This window comes from Delphinapterus leucas, chromosome 5 (assembly GCF_059928025.1).
Source record: "Delphinapterus leucas isolate spDelLeu-1000000601 "Yukka" chromosome 5, BTC_Dleu_Yukka2, whole genome shotgun sequence".
NCBI lineage: Eukaryota > Metazoa > Chordata > Mammalia > Artiodactyla > Monodontidae > Delphinapterus > Delphinapterus leucas.
In genome coordinates, this window is record NC_143133.1 from 106,950,717 (window position 1) to 106,968,530 (window position 17,814).

At 38.2% G+C, this 17,814-nt stretch overlaps 1 protein-coding gene across 24 annotated transcripts in view; it reads left to right on the top strand.

Moving 5' to 3' along the window:
- Positions 1-17,814, top strand: part of SH3D19 (SH3 domain containing 19) — a 183,486-nt gene that overhangs the window by 78,987 nt on the left and 86,685 nt on the right. For 4 of the 24 annotated variants that reach the window (XR_016393383.1, XR_016393382.1, XR_016393385.1 and 1 more), the window contains one exon: positions 16,791-16,917. The exons of the other annotated variants lie outside the window; for them this stretch is intronic. The gene's annotated coding sequence lies outside the window, so the exon portion shown is untranslated. The remainder of the gene's footprint in view (positions 1-16,790; positions 16,918-17,814) is intronic. 24 annotated transcript variants of the gene reach the window in all.

Consider the following 17,814-nt stretch of genomic DNA (forward strand, 5'->3'; position numbering starts at 1 on the left):
TGAATATGGAATAATGGAATAAATGTCAAATGTAGCACGAAGAGAGAAAGGAAGTGCCAGTGTTTTTCCCTTGCAGATTGGGAAGAACCTGACTCTCAAAAGCTCGCCCATGACTGTTATTGAATGTTTGTTACTACAGCAGCAAGGAGTAATGCCCTGTAAGAAAGGAGAAATGTTTTCCAGGAAAGGCCATCGTTGTCTGTCCAGGGTGTCTGCTGAGATTGGCAGCGACCTCCTCTTCCCCTCCCATCCTTAGCTGAGCCAGGCCACCCTGCCAGTCCAGCAGTGCATCAAGCAAATTAATACCTGCTGCATCAACAGAGCAGAAAGGAGAAAATATAAATAAAAGTCACTTAATTTTGGTATGTTTTTTGGTTCTCCTCAGGCCACTTGGCAGCAAGAACATGGGCTCAATGCCCAGCAAGGATAAGAGATGCATTTCTTTGGTTTGTGTTTTTCTAAGGCCAAACACTCCTATAGCTTTCACAGTGAGAGGTGAATAAATCTGGGACGGCTGCCTGTTCTTTCATGTCAGTGCTGAAATAAGAAGGAAAGTAAAACTCTTGTCAAGTTAAAGGAAAAGTCTTATTAGGTATAGGTCAATACTAAGACCCCAAGCTAAAAAACATCACTAAGGCATTTTCAAGAGGCTTGCTGGGTGCTATTTGATTAGTTTGTTTTGTAGAAGTAAGAAATATCTGAATTCTTCTTGTCTTTTCGTTATTAGTTTAAATATACCATTTCCCAAATTGCTGTCCCATGGAACATTCTTTGTGGGATATCAGGATGCAAGAAGTGAATAATTAGTGCATGCAAAAAGTTTGGAAATGGTGAGTTAAGACAAAATTAGACATATTTCTTTACTGAGAGTCTTTGATATACTGAAGTGCATTATAAAACTCCAAGTGAGAGACTTACTATAAAGGATTTTTAAAATTTGTTTGAATTTGTTACTTCCTTTCCCAGACACAGCTATTAATAACATCTAGAAGAATGTACTATGGAATGGCAGTTTGGGAAACTAATTGAGAGGGAGGTAAGAGCTAAAGATAATGAAGAAAGTTAAGCCTTGTGGCAATCCGTGCCAGCAATGGAAAATTAGGAACTCTTTTTATCACCCCACCAGCTCTGAATAATAGATCAGTGACTTATGGAGGCTGAAAAACCAGCTACTTTGCCTTAAATGCTTTACCAACTGCAAGGAAATAACTTATAGTAGGAAAAAAAAAAAAAAAAGAAGGCAGCAAAACAGAGAACCCTTAATCTATTTCTCAAAAATTATTTGAGGGCTTCCCTGGTGGCGCAGTGGTTGAGAGTCCGCCTGCCGATGCAGGGGACACGGGTTCGTGCCCCGGTCTGGGAAGATCCCACATGCCGCGGAGCGGCTGGGCCGGTGAGCCATGGCCGCTGAGCCTGCGCGTCCGGAGCCTGTGCTCCGCAACAGGAGAGGCCACAAAAGTGAGAGGCCCGCGTACCGCAAAAAAAAAAATTATCATTTGAATATTAGTCTTCCTAAAGCCTGTCATAATCCCCTTTGATACCCATTTATAAAGTTCAATGGAATTTCAGTAAAAATCACAAAATGTTTTAAATATTAGACAAAATGATTCTAAAATTTATAAGGAAGAACAAGAATAACCAAATAACCAAGGAAACTTTAAAGATCAAGACCAGGAGGTAGACTCTTGCAGGTGTTTTGTCAGCAGAGAAACAGGTCAAGGGAACAGGATAGAGAGTCCAGGAAAGACACAGATGGATGCGCATGGTTCTGTGTCACATGCTGTGATGGAGCTAGCAGTACAGGTCAGCAGGGAAAGCGGATGTGTCAACAAGTGGTGCAGTTGATTACCCGTATTTAAAAATCTAGATGGAATTTGCTTTATTTTATCCTGTACGGTAGAATCTAAAGACATACAAGTAAAAAAGTAAAACATTTTGAAGAAATACATAAGGATATGTTTATGACTTTAGAATAACGAATGAGTTCTTAGACAAGTACAGACCACAAAGAAAAAGACTGATAAATTTGACTCTGTGAATACTTGAAACTTATGTACATCGAGACAGCAAAAGCATGTGAAAAGACAAGTCATGACTGCAATGCACATAGGCAACAACAGTTAGTGTCCAACATAAATAAAAAACTGTGCATCAGAAAGAAAAAGACAAATAACTCAGTAAAATAGGGGCAGGGAGCTCAGAAAAGATGAAATCTAAGTAGCCAACTAATATTTGAAAAGATTCTTTACCTTGCTACTACTAAGAAGATGTGTTCCGTGGGATAATGAGGTACCATTTCACTTCCATTGAGTTGGTACAGGTATCTCAAAGATTGACAGTAACAGTTCTCAGAGGTTGAGAATAATTTGGTACGTCATATTTAGAGAGTAATTGAGCAATGTCTGGTAAAGCTAGAAATGCCCATACCATACAACCCAGCAGGTGTTATATACCCTAGAGAAATTCTTTCACCTGTGCCAAAGGAACTATGTATAGGAATGTTGAAAGCAGCACTCTTTGGACTGAGGGAACTACAGCTACGTGTGACAACATAGATAAATCTCAGAAACAGAATTTTGGATGATAAAAAGCAAGTTGTAGGGAACTATATCCAATCTCCTCAGATAAACCGTAATGGAAAAGAACATTTAAAAAAAGAATGAGTGTATGTGTATAACTGGGTCACTTTGCTGTACAGCAGAGATTGCCACAGCATTGTAAACCAACTCTACTTCAATTAAAAAAAAAACAAGTTGTAGAAGAAAAATAGGTACAGTATGATACCATATATGTAAAGCAGAGGTCAGCAAATGGTTTTTATAAGGACATGAGTGTAAAATTGAGTGAAATTTTCTTTGATTATTTCTGAAAGAGGAAAACAAAAAGGAGGAAGTAATCAAGAATGTTCAGAGGGGCTTCCCTGGTGGCGCAGTGGTTGAGAGTCCGCCTGCCGATGCAGGGGACACGGGTTTGTGCCCCGGTCCGGGAAGATCCCACATGCCGCGGAGCGGCTGGGCCCGTGATTCATGGCCGCTGAGCCTGTGCGTCCGGAGCCTGTGCTCCGCACCGGGAGAGGCCGCAACAGTGAGAGACCCGCGTACCGCAAAAAAAAAAAAAAAGGATGTTCAGAAAAAAACATGATCAAACACTGCTCCCATTTCATTTCTACTCATAGTCTACTCCTGTAGTTCCCACTACTCAAAGCACTATTTATTGCTCTGTGGATTTTTATCTCATTTTGTTACCCAAGAGTTAAACAAGTAACACGTGAAAACATTTTTTAGTAGTATAGAAATATGTGGTGTCTGTCTTTATTCCACAAGCAACTATTATTAAAGGAGTCTGATGGTTCATTGTCTATCCTAGTCTGCTTTCTATGCACATACATAGTATATATTCAAATAATATTTACAATAAATGAGGATATATATATATGTGTGTAGTGTATATGTATATATATGTGTGTATATATATTCATATATATATTTATGCCAACTTGCCTTTTCACTTGTATTTTAGAAAGTTTTATCATGCCACTTTCCACTTCATTGTTTTTTTCAGCTGCTACATAGAATTTTCTAGTGTAGTTATATTATTATTTATTTAACCAGTCTTTTATTGGTAGCATTTGGATTGCTTATTGATAGCATAAACAGGAATGATGCTGCAGTAAACATCTTTAGGTTCATACCTTTGTGTACATGTGTGAGAAAACCTCTTGCTTCTTACAAGATAAATTTTTTACTCAAGTTTCTGTCGAACTCCTATTCTCATTCACACTTAAATTTTGACATTTTATATACCCTACATTTCTGTTTTCTTTGCAAATCTCAGATGGCTTCATGGTGGTTTGGTCCCAGCGCAGGTTCAGTAGGGCCTGTTGCAACCACTGTCCCCATAATGGGCCTGAACTGTCACCCACACAGGGAGGTACGTGAACTCAACATGAAGAATATTTATAGCACATAGTTTGGTGCACTCACAGTTAGTAATTGATGATATTAAAACTCATAGCAACCACTTTATCATTAAGAATTTGAAAGGGTCTTGGTTTTCTGCATTGGTACCCTACTGTTGGTCTTATAAAGATGTTTAGGATTTTGACACTTTACCATTATCACATTATGGTTTAAATAGATTAGCTAAAAGCAGAAGATTTAACTTGTTTTTGCTTTTCTCCTTTCTAAATATGTCCATTAAAATGTCATGCTCTGCTGGGCTTAGTTTAACTATTGTCATTCTGTAGCATTTCCCTACCCTTACGTTCTGATTCCCATACCTCTATAAACTATAGCTTGTGTGTAATTACTTTCTGGCATTATGTTTTCTAAGCTATAAGAAAAACATTACTTTTGCTGTAGCATCTCTAATGCTGTAAACAGGTGAAAAATTAAAGTGTATGCAGGTTTTGGGGGAAAAAATCCTTTTGCAATGGGAGATGAGAAAGGATTATTAACATTTTATGTCATTCTGCAGAGAATATATACTTTTTTTTGTGGTTTTAAGAAATGTGACTTTAGCATTCCCCCCTAGTGTGATGGGAATGAAAATGAAGCATTTATATGGTTTATCAGTTGGGTAATTGAAAAGTTTTATCAGCTGGCCTATCACTGCCCTAGTGCTTAGTGCGGGGGTGGGGGGCCTCTCTGAAGCTGTTTCAAATTAAACTATCAGCAGGCAGTTAACTTTGGAACAGCAGCTGGTTCTGTGTTTGCTGCTTTTCTCAAAACTGGCAGGTGCGGCCCGCACTTCTCAGCAGTCCAGGGAGCGTGTGGACATCCTGGCCCTTAAATCTTTTCATCCTAATTCTTTTCTCTCTTTCCCTTGGGTTATATTTTATATTAGTTCTTTACTTTTCTGCAGTATAATTTAGAAGCAGTTATTTACACAGTTCTACAAAATCTATATTAAATAGCCTTTAGTTGAGTGAGCTTTGTATACATCTTTGTGGATCTCTGTCTGCCCTTCGGTTATGATTTTACCCCGATTAATAAATATCCTTGTACAGCTAGACTTTAATTTTTTATTTTAATTTTTTATTTAAGTGCTTTCCCTTACTGGCAGAGCATGATCACATTTTTCAGTGTGTGTATTGAATAGGACTATAAACCATAAAAGTGTACTAACTAATTCCTGGAAGCATCTTAGTGTGGACAGAATTCCTAAACAGTCATTCAGAAGCCCAGTCACCTGCTGTCTCGTTAACAGTAAACTGCTGTTGATCAAAATTCAGTCTTGTTTCATACGTAAAACGCTTCCTTATTTTCTTTTTGTTTTAAATTGAAGTATAGTTGATTTACAATATTGTGTTAATTTCAGGTGTACAGCAAAGTGATTCAGTTATATATATGTATTTATATGTATTTTTTTCAGATTGTTTCCCATTATAGGCTATTACAGGGTATGGAATATAGTTCCCTGTGCTATACAGCAAATACTTGTTGCTTATCTATTTTATGTATGGTGGTGTGTACCTTTTAATCCTATACTCCTAGTTTGTCTTTCCTCTCCTCCCTTTCCCCTTTGATAACCATAAGTTTGTTTTCTATGTCTGTAAGTCTATTTCCGTTTTGTATATAGATTCATTTGTATTATTTTCTCGATTCCACATATAGGTGATATCATATAATACTTGTCTTTCTCTCTGACTTAATTTCATTTAGTACGATATTCTCAAGATCCATCCATGTTGCTGCAAATGCAATATTTCGTTCTTTTTGTAGCTGAGTAACATTCCATTGTGTATATATACCATATCTTCTTGAACCAATCATCTGTTAATGGGCACTTGGGTTGCTTCCATACCTTGGCTATTGTAAATAACGCTGCTATGAACATTGTGGTGCATGTATCTTTTTGAATTAGTTTTCATCTTTTCCAGATATGGAATGGAATTGCTGGATCATACAGTAGCTGTATTTTTAGGTTTTTAAGGAACCTCCATACTGTCATGAAACCATTCTTGAAACCAGAAATCAGGCCTGCTCCCAAAAATATAATTTCAGGGTTGAGGACTTCCTTTCTGATGAGGGGTTCCTCTGGACACCAAATCAGAGCATTCAGTTCTGCCCCGTGAGAAGTTTCTGTCACTTTCCATCTCGTTCCAGTTGTAGAGCAGCTCTCAGGAGATGCAGAGTGAGCCTGCCCACCCTTGTACAACACTTCTGTTGATAAATGCAGCAAAAATAAGGCAAGTGTGCCAAAGAAGGACTTTGTGTGATCCTCTCTCCTTTTGGAAAGGAGAATTGAGAATGAGTACCCTTTGATAATTAAGAAAAAAGAATAGAAGGAAAGTATAGATTGTCTGAATGCTTCAGAGTAACATTGTGTCTAAAATACAAACATCCCATCAATTGTAAACCTGTTTTCTAGAGATAAAATTGTCCCTGGCTGCACTGCCTTGTGTAGACAGTCCAGGGATGTTATCACGGAAGGACAAGCAGGCCTTAAAGTTTATCACCATCTCTTGCCCAGTAGTTTCTCTTTGGTTACAGATTCTAGAGAGAAACTGTAAGTAGAAAGAGTCCTTATACGCTGAATTGCACTCTTTGGAATTTTTTTTTTTTTTATTATTTAGCTTTGGGGTTGGTCGGGGCGTATATATTGATTAACGCTGCCGAGGTATGCTGATGAACAAGCAGAAAGAGTCCAGCTCTAGCAGGAGTTTTAAAGAAAGAAGCAGGGATAGTGTGGTCTCAGAGGAAGAGAGCTTGTGTAAGAAACTACCTTATTTCCAGTGCTGCATGAAGTTCAGGTGTACTTGCTCTTTGTGGGAATTCCTGAGATAACCTTGTATACTCATAATGAAAATTTCTTTTATTTAATTCAAGTTGAAAGGGTTTCAGTTGCTTTTAACCTCGTGAGTTAATATAATACCATTAGAAGGAATATCAACAATACTGTAATTTAGAAATGAAAATCAAATACTTACATTGACTTTAGGACTAGCCCAGACTATAGCCTTGATTCTAGGATTTATTTCCACAGAGGTTAGGGTACCATGAGTATATTGACCAAATCCCTGCCATACAATATATTGTGTGTAGAAGAAAATGTATTGCTTGTCTTATGAACACTGACAGCAGATCTATGCCTTGGGGAGTAATAGAAGGCTTTATTGTTCTGTTGTCTTCAACAAAAGGCCAAAAAACAAAACAAAACAAAACACTCCTCTTTTATTTTATTTTTTTTAAACATCTTTATTGGAGTATAATTGCTTTACAATGGTGTGTTAGTTTCTGCTTTATAACAAAGTGCATCAGTTATACATATACATATGTTCCCATATCTCTTCCCTCTTGCATCTCCCTCCCTCCCACTCTCCCTATCCCACCCCTCTAGGTGGTCACAAAGCACCGAGCTGATCTCCCTGTGCTATGCGGCTGCTTCCCACTAGCTATCTATTCTATGTTTGGTAGTGTATATATGTCCATGCCACTCTCTCACTTTATCCCAGCTTACCCTTCCCCCTCCCCATATCCTCAAGTCCATTCTCTAGTACGTCTGTGTCTTTATTCCCGTCTTGCCTCTAGGTTCTCCATGAATTTTTCTTTTTTTAGATTCCATATATATGTGTTAGCATATGGTATTTGTTTTTCTGACTTACTTCACTCTGTATGACAGACTCTAGGTACATCCACCTCACTACAAATAACTCAATTTCGTTTCTTTTTATGGCTGAATCATATTCCATTGTATATATGTGCCACATCTTCTTGATCCATTAATCTGTTAATGGACACTTAGGTTGCTTCCATGTCCTGGCTATTGTAAATAGAGCTGCAATGAACATTGTGGTACATGACTCTTTTTGAATTATGGTTTTCTCAGGGTATATGCCCAGTAGTGGGATTGCTGGGTCGTATGGTAGTTCTATTCTTAGTTTTTTAAGGAACCTCCATACTGTTCTCCATAGTGGCTGTATCAATTAACATTCCCACCAACAGTGCAAGAGGGTTCCGTTTTCTCCACACCCTCTCCAGCATTTATTGTTCATAGATTTTTTGATGATGGCCATTCTGACCAGTGTGAGATGATATCTCATTGTAGTTTTGATTTGCATTTCTCTAATGATTAGTGATGTTGAGCATTCTTTCATGTGTTTGTTGGCAATCTGTATACCTTCTTTGGAGAAATCTCTATTTAGATCTTCTGCCCATTTTTTTTGTTTTGTTTTGTTTTTTGTTTTTTTTTAACATCTTTATTGGGGTATAATTGCTTTACAATGGTGTGTTAGTTTCTGCTTTATAACAAAGTGAATCAGTTATACATATACATATGTTCCCATATCTCTTCCCTCTTGCGTCTCCCTCCCTCCCACCCTCCCTATCCCACCCCTCCAGGCGGTCACAAAGCACCGAGCCGATATCCCTGTGCCATGCGGTTGATTCCCATTAGCTATCTACCTTACGTTTGTTAGTGTATATATGTCCATGCCTCTCTCTCGCCCTGTCACAGCTCACCCTTCCCCCTCCCCATATCCTCAAGTCCGTTGTCCAGTAGGTCTGTGTCTTTATTCCTGTCTTACCCCTAGGTTCTTCATGACATTTTTTTTTCTTAAATTCCATATATATGTGTTAGCATACGGTATTTGTCTTTCTCTTTCTGACTTCACTCTGTATGACAGACTCTAGGTCTATCCACCTCATTACAAATAGCTCAATTTCGTTTCTTTTTATGGCTGAGTAATATTCCATTGTATATATGTACCACATCTTCTTTATCCATTCATCCGACGATGGGCACTTAGGTTGTTTCCATCTCCGGGCTATTGTAAATAGAGCTGCAGTGAACATTTTGGTACATGACTCTTTTTGAATTTTGGTATATGCCCAGTAGTGGGATTGCTGGGTCATATGGTAGTTCTATTTGTAGTTTTTTAAGGAACCTCCATACTGTTCTCCATAGTGGCTGAACCAATTCACATTCCCACCAGCAGTGCAAGAGGGTTCCCTTTTCTCCACACCCTCTCCAGCATTTATTGTTTGTAGATTTTTTGATGATGGCCATTCTGACTGGTGTGAGATGATATCTCATTGTAGTTTTGATTTGCATTTCTCTAATGATTAGTGATGTTGAGCATTCTTTCATGTGTTTGTTGGCAATCTGTATATCTTCTTTGGAGAAATGTCTGTTTAGGTCTTCTGCCCATTTTTGGATTGGGTTCTTTGTTTTCTTGATATTGAGCTGCATGAGCTGCTTGTAAATTTTGGAGATTAATCCTTTGTCAGTTGCTTCATTTGCAAATATTTTCTCCCATTCTGAGGGCTGTCTTTTCATCTTGTTTATGGTTTCCTTTGCTGTGCAAAAGCTTTTAAGTTTCATTAGGTCCCATTTGTTTATTTTTGTTTTTATTTCCATTTCTCTAGGAGGTGGGTCAAAAAGGATCTTGCTGTGATTTATGTCATAGAGTGTTCTGCCTATGTTTTCCTCTAAGAGTTTGATAGTGTCTGGCCTTACATTTAGGTCTTTAATCCATTTTGAGTTTATTTTTGTGTATGGTGTTAGGGAGTGTTCTAATTTCATTCTTTTACATGTAGCTGTCCAGTTTTCCCAGCACCACTTATTGAAGAGGCTGTCTTTTCTCCACTGCATATTCTTGCTTCCTTTATCAAAGATAAGGTGACCATATGTGCGTGGGTTTATCTCTGGGCTTTGTCTCCTGTACCATTGATCTATATTTCTGTTTTTGTGCCAGTACCATACTGTCTTGATTACTGTAGCTTTCTAGTATAGTCTGAATTCAGGGAGCCTGATTCCTCCAGCTCCGTTTTTCTTTCTCAAGATTGCTTTGGCTATTTGGAGTCTTTTGTGTTTCCATAGAAATTGTGAAATTTTTTGCTCTACTTCTGTGAAAAATGCCATTGGTAGTTTGATAGGGATTGCATTGAATCTTTAGAGGCTTTGGGTAGTATAGTCATTTTCACAATGTTGATTCTTCCAATCCAAGAACATGGTATATCTCTCCATCTATTTGTATCATCTTTAATTTCTTTCATCAGTGTCTTACAGTTTTCTGCGTACAGGTCTTTTGTCTCCTTAGGTAGGTTTATTCCTAGGTATTTTATTCTTTTTGTTGCAATGGTAAATCGGAGTGTTTTCTTAATTTCACTTTCAGATGTTTCATCATCCGTGTATAGGAATGCAAGAGATTTCTGTGCATCAATTTTGTATCTTGCTACTTTACCAAATTCATGATTAAATCTAGTAGTTTTCTGGTAACATCTTTAGGATTCTCTATGTATAGTATCATGTCATCTGCAAACAGTGACAGCTTTACTTCTTCTTTTTCAATTTGGATTCCTTTTATTTCTTTTTCTTCTCTGATTGCTGTGGTAAAACTTCCAAAACTATGTTGAATACTAGTGGTGCGAGTGGGCAACCTTGTCTTGTTCCTGATCTTAGTGGAAATGGTTTCAGTTTTTCACCATTGAGGACGATGTTGGCTGTGGGTTTGTCATATATGGCCTTTATTATGTTGAGGAAACTCCCTCTATGCCTACTTTCTGCAGGGTTTTTATTATAAATGGGTGTTGAATTTTGTCGAAAGCTTTCTCTGCCTCTATAGAGATGACCATATGGTTTTTCTCCTTCAATTTGTTAATATGGTATATCACATTGATTGATTTGCATATATTGAAGAATCCTTGTGTTCCTAGAATAAACCCCACTTGATCATGGTGTATGATCCTTTTAATGTGCTGTTGGATTCTGTTTGCTAGTATTTTTCGAGGATTTTTGCATCTAAGTTCATCAGTGATATTGGCCTGTAGTTTTCTTTCTTTGTGACATCTTTGTCTGATTTTGGTATCATGGTGATGGTGGCCTCGTAGAAGGAATTTGGGAGTGTTCCTCCCTCTGCTATATTTTGGAAGAGTTTTAGAAGGACAGGTGTTAGCTCTTCTCTAAACGTTTGATAGAATTCACCTGTGAAGCCATCTGGTCCTGGGCTTTTGTTTGTTGGAAGATTTTTAATCACAGTTTCAATTTCAGTGCTTGTGATTGGTCTGTTCATATTTTCTATTTCTTCCTGGTTCAGTCTTGGAAGTTTGTGCATTTCTAAGAATTTGTCCATTTCTTCCAGGTTGTCCATTTGATTGGCATAGAGTTGCTTGTGGTAATCTCTCACGGTCCTTTGTATTTCTGCAGTGTCAGTTGTTACTCCTCCTTTTTCATTTCTAATTCTATTGATTTGCGTCTTCTCCCTTTTTTTCTTGATGAGTATGGCTAATCATTTATCAATTTTGTTTATCTTCTCAAAGAACCAGCTTTTAGTTTTATTGATCTTTGCTATCATTTCCTTCATTTCTTTTTCATTTATTTCTGATCTGATCTTTATGATTTCTTTTGTTCTGCTAACTTTGGAGTTTTTTTGTTCTCCTTTCTCTAATTGCTTTAGATGTAAGGTTAGGTTGTTTATTTGAGATGTTTCTTGTTTCTTAAGGTAGGGTTGTATTGCTGTAAACTTCCCTCTTAGAACTGCTTTTGCTGCATCCCATAGGTTTTGGGTCGTCGTGTTTTCATTGTCATTTGTTTGTAGGTATTTTTTGATTTCCTCTTTGATTTCTTCAGTGATCTCTTGGTTATTAAGTAATGTGTTGTTTAGCCTCCATGTGTTTGTATTTCTTACAGATTTTTTCCTGTAATTGATATCTAGTCTCATGGCATTGTGGTCAGAAAAGATACTTGATATGATTTCAATTTTCTTAAATTTACCAAGGCTTGATTTGTGACCCAGGATATGATCTATCCTGGAGAATGTTCCATGAGCACTTGAGAAGAATGTGTACTCTGTTGTTTTTGGATGGAATGTCCTATAAATATCAATTAAGTTCATCTTGTTTAATGTATCATTCAAAGCTTGTGTTTCCTTATTTATTTTCATTTTGGATGATCTGTCCATTGGTGAAAGTGGGGTGTTAAAGTCCCCAACTATGATTGTGTTACTGTTGATTTCCTCTTTTATGGCTGTTACTATTTTCCTTATGTATTGAGGTGCTCCTATGTTGGGTGCATAAATATTTACAGTTGTTATATCTTCTTCTTGGAATGATCCCTTGATCATTATGTGGTGTCCTTCTTTGTCTCTTGTAATAGTCTTTATTTTAAAGTCTATTTTGTCTGATATGAGAATTGCTACTCCCTCTTTCTTTTGATTTCCATTTGCATGAGATATCTTTTTCCATCCCCTCACTTTCAGTCTGTATGTGTCCCTAGGTCTGAAGTGGGACTCTTGTAGACAGCCTATATATAGGTCTTGTTTTTGTATCCATTCAGCCAGTTTATGTCTTTTGGTTGGAGCATTTAATCCATTTACTTTTAAGGTAATTATCGATATGTATGTTCCTACTACCATTTTCTTAATTGTTTTGGGTTTGTTATTGTAGGTCTTTTCCTTCTCTTGTGTTTCCTGCCTAGAGAAGTTCCTTTAGCATATATTGTAAAGCTGGTTTGGTGGTGCTGAATTCTTTTAGCTTTTGCTTGTCTGTAAAGGTTTTAATTTCTCTGTCAAATCTGAATGAGATGCTTGCCAGGTAGAGTAATCTTGGTTGTAGGTTTTTCTCCTTTATCACTTTAAATATGTCCTGCCACTCCCTTCTGGCTTGAAGAGTTTCTGCTGAAAGATCAGCTGTTAACCTTATGGGGATCCCCTTGTATGTTATTTGTTGTTTTTCCCTTGCTGCTTTTAGTATTTTTTCTTTGTATTTAATTTTTGATAGTTTGATTAATATGTGTCATGACGTGTTTCTCCTTGGATTTATCCTGTATGGGACTCTCTGTGCTTCCTGGACTTGATTAACTATTTCCTTTCCCATATTAGGGAAGTTTTCCACTATTAGCTCTTCGAATATTTTCTCAGTTCCTTTCTTTTTCTCTTATTCTGGGACCCCTATAATTCGAATGTTGGTGCATTTAAGGTTGTCCCAGAGGTCTCTGAGCCTGTCCTCAATTCTTTTCATTCTTTTTTCTTTATTCTGCTCTGCAGTAGTTATTTCCACTGTTTTATATTCTGGGTCACTTATCCGTTCCTTTGCCTCAGTTATTCTGGTATTGATCCCTTCTAGAGAATTTTAAATTTCATTTATTGTGTTGTTCTTCACTGTTTGTTTGCTCTTTAGTTCTTCTAGGTCCTTGTTAAATGTTTCTTGTATTTTCTCCGTTCTATTTCCAAGATTTTGGATCATCTTTACTCTCATTATTCTGAATTATTTTTCAGGCAGACTACCTATTTCCTCTTCATTTGTTAGGTCTGGTGGGGTTTTACTTTGCTCCTTCCTCTGCTGTGTATTTCTCTGTCTTCTCATTTTGCTTAACTTATTTTGTTTGGGGTCTCCTTTTCACAGGCTGCAGGTTTGTAGTTCCAGTTGTTTTTGGTGTCTTTCCCCAGTGGCTAAGGTTGGTTCAGTGGGTTTTGTAGGCTTCTTGGTGGAGGGGACTAGTGCCTGTGTTCTGGTGGTTGAGGCTGGATCTTGTCTTTCTAGTGGGCAGGTCCACGTCTGGTTGTGTGTTTTGGGGTGTCTGTGGCCTTATTATGATTTTAGGCAGCCTCTCAGCTAATGGATAGCATTGTGTTCCTGTCTTGCTAGTTGTTTTGCATAGGGTGTCCAGTACTGTAGCTTGCTGGTCGTTGAGTGGAGCTGGGTCTTAGCGTTGAGATGGAGAGCTGCGGGAGATTTTCGCCGTTTGATATTATGTGGAGCTGGGAGGTCTCTTGTGGACCAGTTTCCTGAACTTGGCTCTCCCACCTCAGAAGCACAGCCCTGATGTGATGGCTGGAGCACCAAGAGCCTGTCATCCACACGGCTCAGAATAAAAGGGAGGGAAAAAAGAAAGAAAGAAAGAAGATAAAATAAAATGAAGTTATTAAAATAAAAAATAATTATTAAAAGGAAAATTTGTTAAGTAATAAAGAATAAAAGAAAGAAATTAAGGAGAGAGCAACCAAACCAAAAAACAAATCCACCAATGATAACAAGTGCTAAACACTATAGTAAAAAAAAAAAACAAAAAAAGGACAGACAGAACCCTAGGACAAATGGTAAAAGCAAAGCTATACAGACAAAATCACACACAGAAGCATACACATACACAGTCACAAAAAGAGAAAAAGGGAAAAAAGTATATATATCATTGCTCCCAAAGTCCACCTCCTCAATTTGGGATGATTCGTTGTCTATTCAGGTATTCCGCAGATGCAGGGTACATCGAGTTGATTGTGGAGATTTAATCTGCTGCTCCTGAGGCTAACACCCCTCTTTAATGTAGGATTTTGTAAAACACAAAATACAGCCAGACCCATGAATTTTCAAACATTTATTTGCATATACTCCTTGACATTTTATATATTATGAATAAATCCCAGAAGTGATGAAAGTCTTAAATAATTTTCTAATACTCTTCAAGACACCTTCCCCTTTCCTCTGATTTTAAACCTTCCACCCATGGAGAGTCAGTGAAAGAAGACAAGTTCTCAAGGTTCCTTGGTAATTGATTTACAATTCTTACTTATTTAAGTGTTTTTTTGGTGATTTCCTCTCAATGTTCAGCTGTAGGTGAGGCAGTGATGAACAGTAGTAGCTAAGAACTCAGGCTCTGGGACCAGACCATCAAAGTTTAAATCCTGGCTTCATCATTTGCAAGCTGTGCGACCTTAAATGTTTAAATTACATAAACTCTTTTCTCATCTGTAAAATTGGGATAACAATAGTACATTCCTCTAAGGGTGGATGTGGGGATTAAGTGAGTTAAAAGATGTAAGGCATTAGAGCAGTGCTCAATAAGGTTGGCTGTTATTACCATTGCAATGGATGTTATCAACTCCAATGTCCTTCATTCCAGGTGGATTAAGTAATTGATTCTTATTAAGTGGAATTTAAATTGGGATCTTGGAGTTTTTTAAGTTTCATATTGAAAAAAAATTTAGAAGGTAGAATAGAGATCATCCAGTCAAAGTATATGATAGATGAGGAAACTGACATTACGGTTATGCTCAGAATAGTGGCATGGCTGTAACTGGACCTCGGACCTCTGAACTCTTCTCACGGTCCACTTTCTGTGTCTGACAACTGTCAGGATCCTTGATCCTGAGCCCTACATGCCCTGTGTCTCCAGGAATTCACTTGTAGCATTATTGCTATCAGATGCTTTATGTACAAGGGTGGATCACCTCTCCCCTCTTCTGTTTGGCCCTTACTTGAATAGAGTAGAGACTTGATCTTGGTATTATTTTATAATAGTGATTGTTGAGAATATAGCCTTCAGATCTCCCGTAGGTTTGTTCTGCTTAAGTCTGAGGCAAAACCACAACTTGCATTTAGGGTAGGCCTCATGTTGGGAAAGGATCATGACTTAAAAAAAAAATCTCCATGAAACATTGATGAATGCAAATTTGATATCAAACAAATTTATTGGGGTTTCTGTATGATGATATATTTGAAAGTGGGATTCACTTATATTCAACAAGTAGTTATTGTGTGTGATAAGCATTTATAGGGCATTGAGGTAGTTTTATACTAAATCTGGGGAATTGGAACCCTAAAAAATAATCTACAGAAATTTTGCCCCTCCCTGATTTACCTTGCATTCTTAAGGTTAGCAGTCTTTCTGTCTTCCTTTTATTAGTACTTCTCTGTAAAACAGCACTCCAGATGTTCCTTCTAGTGGTGCTAGTCAAAGTGGCGAGCCCCATGATTGAGTCTTCTTGACCTCACTCCTCATTTTGAACGTGACCTCACCTTGAGAAAAAAATATTTGGGTTTTGACAACGTTACAATTCCTGTAGGGGAGCTTTTCTAGTGCCTCCTGTAATCTCTTACAAATAAAACATGGAAAAGCAGGGTCTGCATAATCAGAGTGGGGTTTTTTTTGTTATAATTTTTTTTTAATTTATTTTATTTTTGGCTGCGATGGGTCTTTGTTGCTGCGTGCAGGCTTTCTCTAGTTGCGACGAGCAGGGGCTGCTCTTCGTTGCAGCACATGGGCTTCTCATTGCAGTGGCTTCTCTTGTTGCAGAGCACGGGCCCTAGGCGCACGGGCTTCAGTAGTTGTGGCACGTGGGCTCGGTAGTTGTGGCGCACGGGCTTAGTTGCTACGCAGCATGTGGGTTCTTCCCAGATTAGGGCTCGAACCCATGTCCCCTGCATTGGCAGGTGGATTCTTAACCACTGCACCACCAGGGAAGTCCCAATCAGAGTGTTTAAAAACACACAATGGTGATAAATGTAACATTAATGTAAGATGTGAACAACGGAGGGAACTGGGTGTGGGGTATACGGAAACTACTAATCTTTACAACTTTTCTGTAAATCTAAAACTATTTACAAAATTTTTTAAAAAGGTCTTCCCCCCACCCCAAAATACATATAAAATTACTGTGACAAAATAAGTTACAGCAATTCAGTATTAGCACAGTGAGCAGTTTTTATTCTACTTTACCAGATAATCTAAGATAAAATGGTCAAGGCTGAACCACTTCAATAAGAGAAAGGTCACTATTCTTATACGAAGTCCTAGTTTGAAAACAAACGTTTCTAAGGAAATGTTAGATGTAAAAGGGAATATGAGTACAGTCTTTATGTTAAAATTTTAAAATGGGGCCTAAAGTCATTATCTGTAACATTTTGATATCCAGGGACAAAAAGAAACAAACAAACTGACCAGCTAAAGACTGCTTCCTAATTACTTCAGCATAGTTCTATCTAGAGCACAGATCACCCTGCATGATAGTTCATCATTATGTTTATAAGTCTCACTCCCCACCTGAAGGCACTTGTTCATCTTTGTATCTCCAGGTTTGGTACATGACAGATGATCAGTTAGTGTTTCCCAACTTGAGAAGAGATACTTTCAAGTGAACTGAAACAACTAGAAATCTGAGGATCTCAAGAAGTGTACTCCGTTTTGAGGCTACTTGCAAAAGTAAATAAATGATGTAGAAAACGCTTTCTGATTTGTACTTGTGTCGGTTATCTCCACACACTGCTGTTTTCTCCGGCTGCTGAAATCCTCCAGAGGCCCTGCTGCCCCACCACCAAGCATAGTCCCACATCAGCAAACCTTCTGGTAGAGGTGCTGGTGGGAACAAAGAGGGAACCTTTGCTGTTCCTGTCCCGGGAATCCCACCCCGTCTTTCTTAGACCCTTGCCATCAGGGTTGTGGCTTGTGGGAATGAGGTGAGATTAGGAGGAGAGCTTGGAAACATGTCCTAGATTCTAACCCCACCATCAGTAGTTATGTTTCTTTCCTCTTTTGTCTCCATCTCCTTCTTTCTTCTTTTCTTGAAATTCCAGGAAGAACCCTAAGTATCGTTGGACTGGGTTCAACTCAGACTGAAACAGTGGTACATCTCTCCTAGGAAAACTGTGGCCCCAGTTTTAACAGAGTGTTTGTCTAGAAGCAAAATGTGTAATATTATCACACCACCTTCAGGTGTGTGTGGGGCTTTCCTCTTTTCGCAGCTCCATTAAAGCAGGACTGATATTTGCTACCTAGATAGGTGGGATGTATAGGTGGTAAGAGTTACTAAATAATGTATCTTCTTTTTTAAAAGTAACATCATTAAGAAAAAACAGGTCTGTCTACCCGTCCATCTGCCTGTCTGTCCACCCACCTACTTGTCCATCCATCTGTCCATCCACACATTCATTTCAGTTGATTTCCGTTGTCAGGAATGCTTGTAACAGGAGGGGCCATGGCCCAGGAAACAATTGACGTATCTTATAGGCATTCTTAAGGTGACATAGGCATTGGTGGCAGGTGAGCAGGTTGTCCCTGGCGCCCCTGGAAGTTTGAGTTAGGACTGGATTGTTGTGCTAA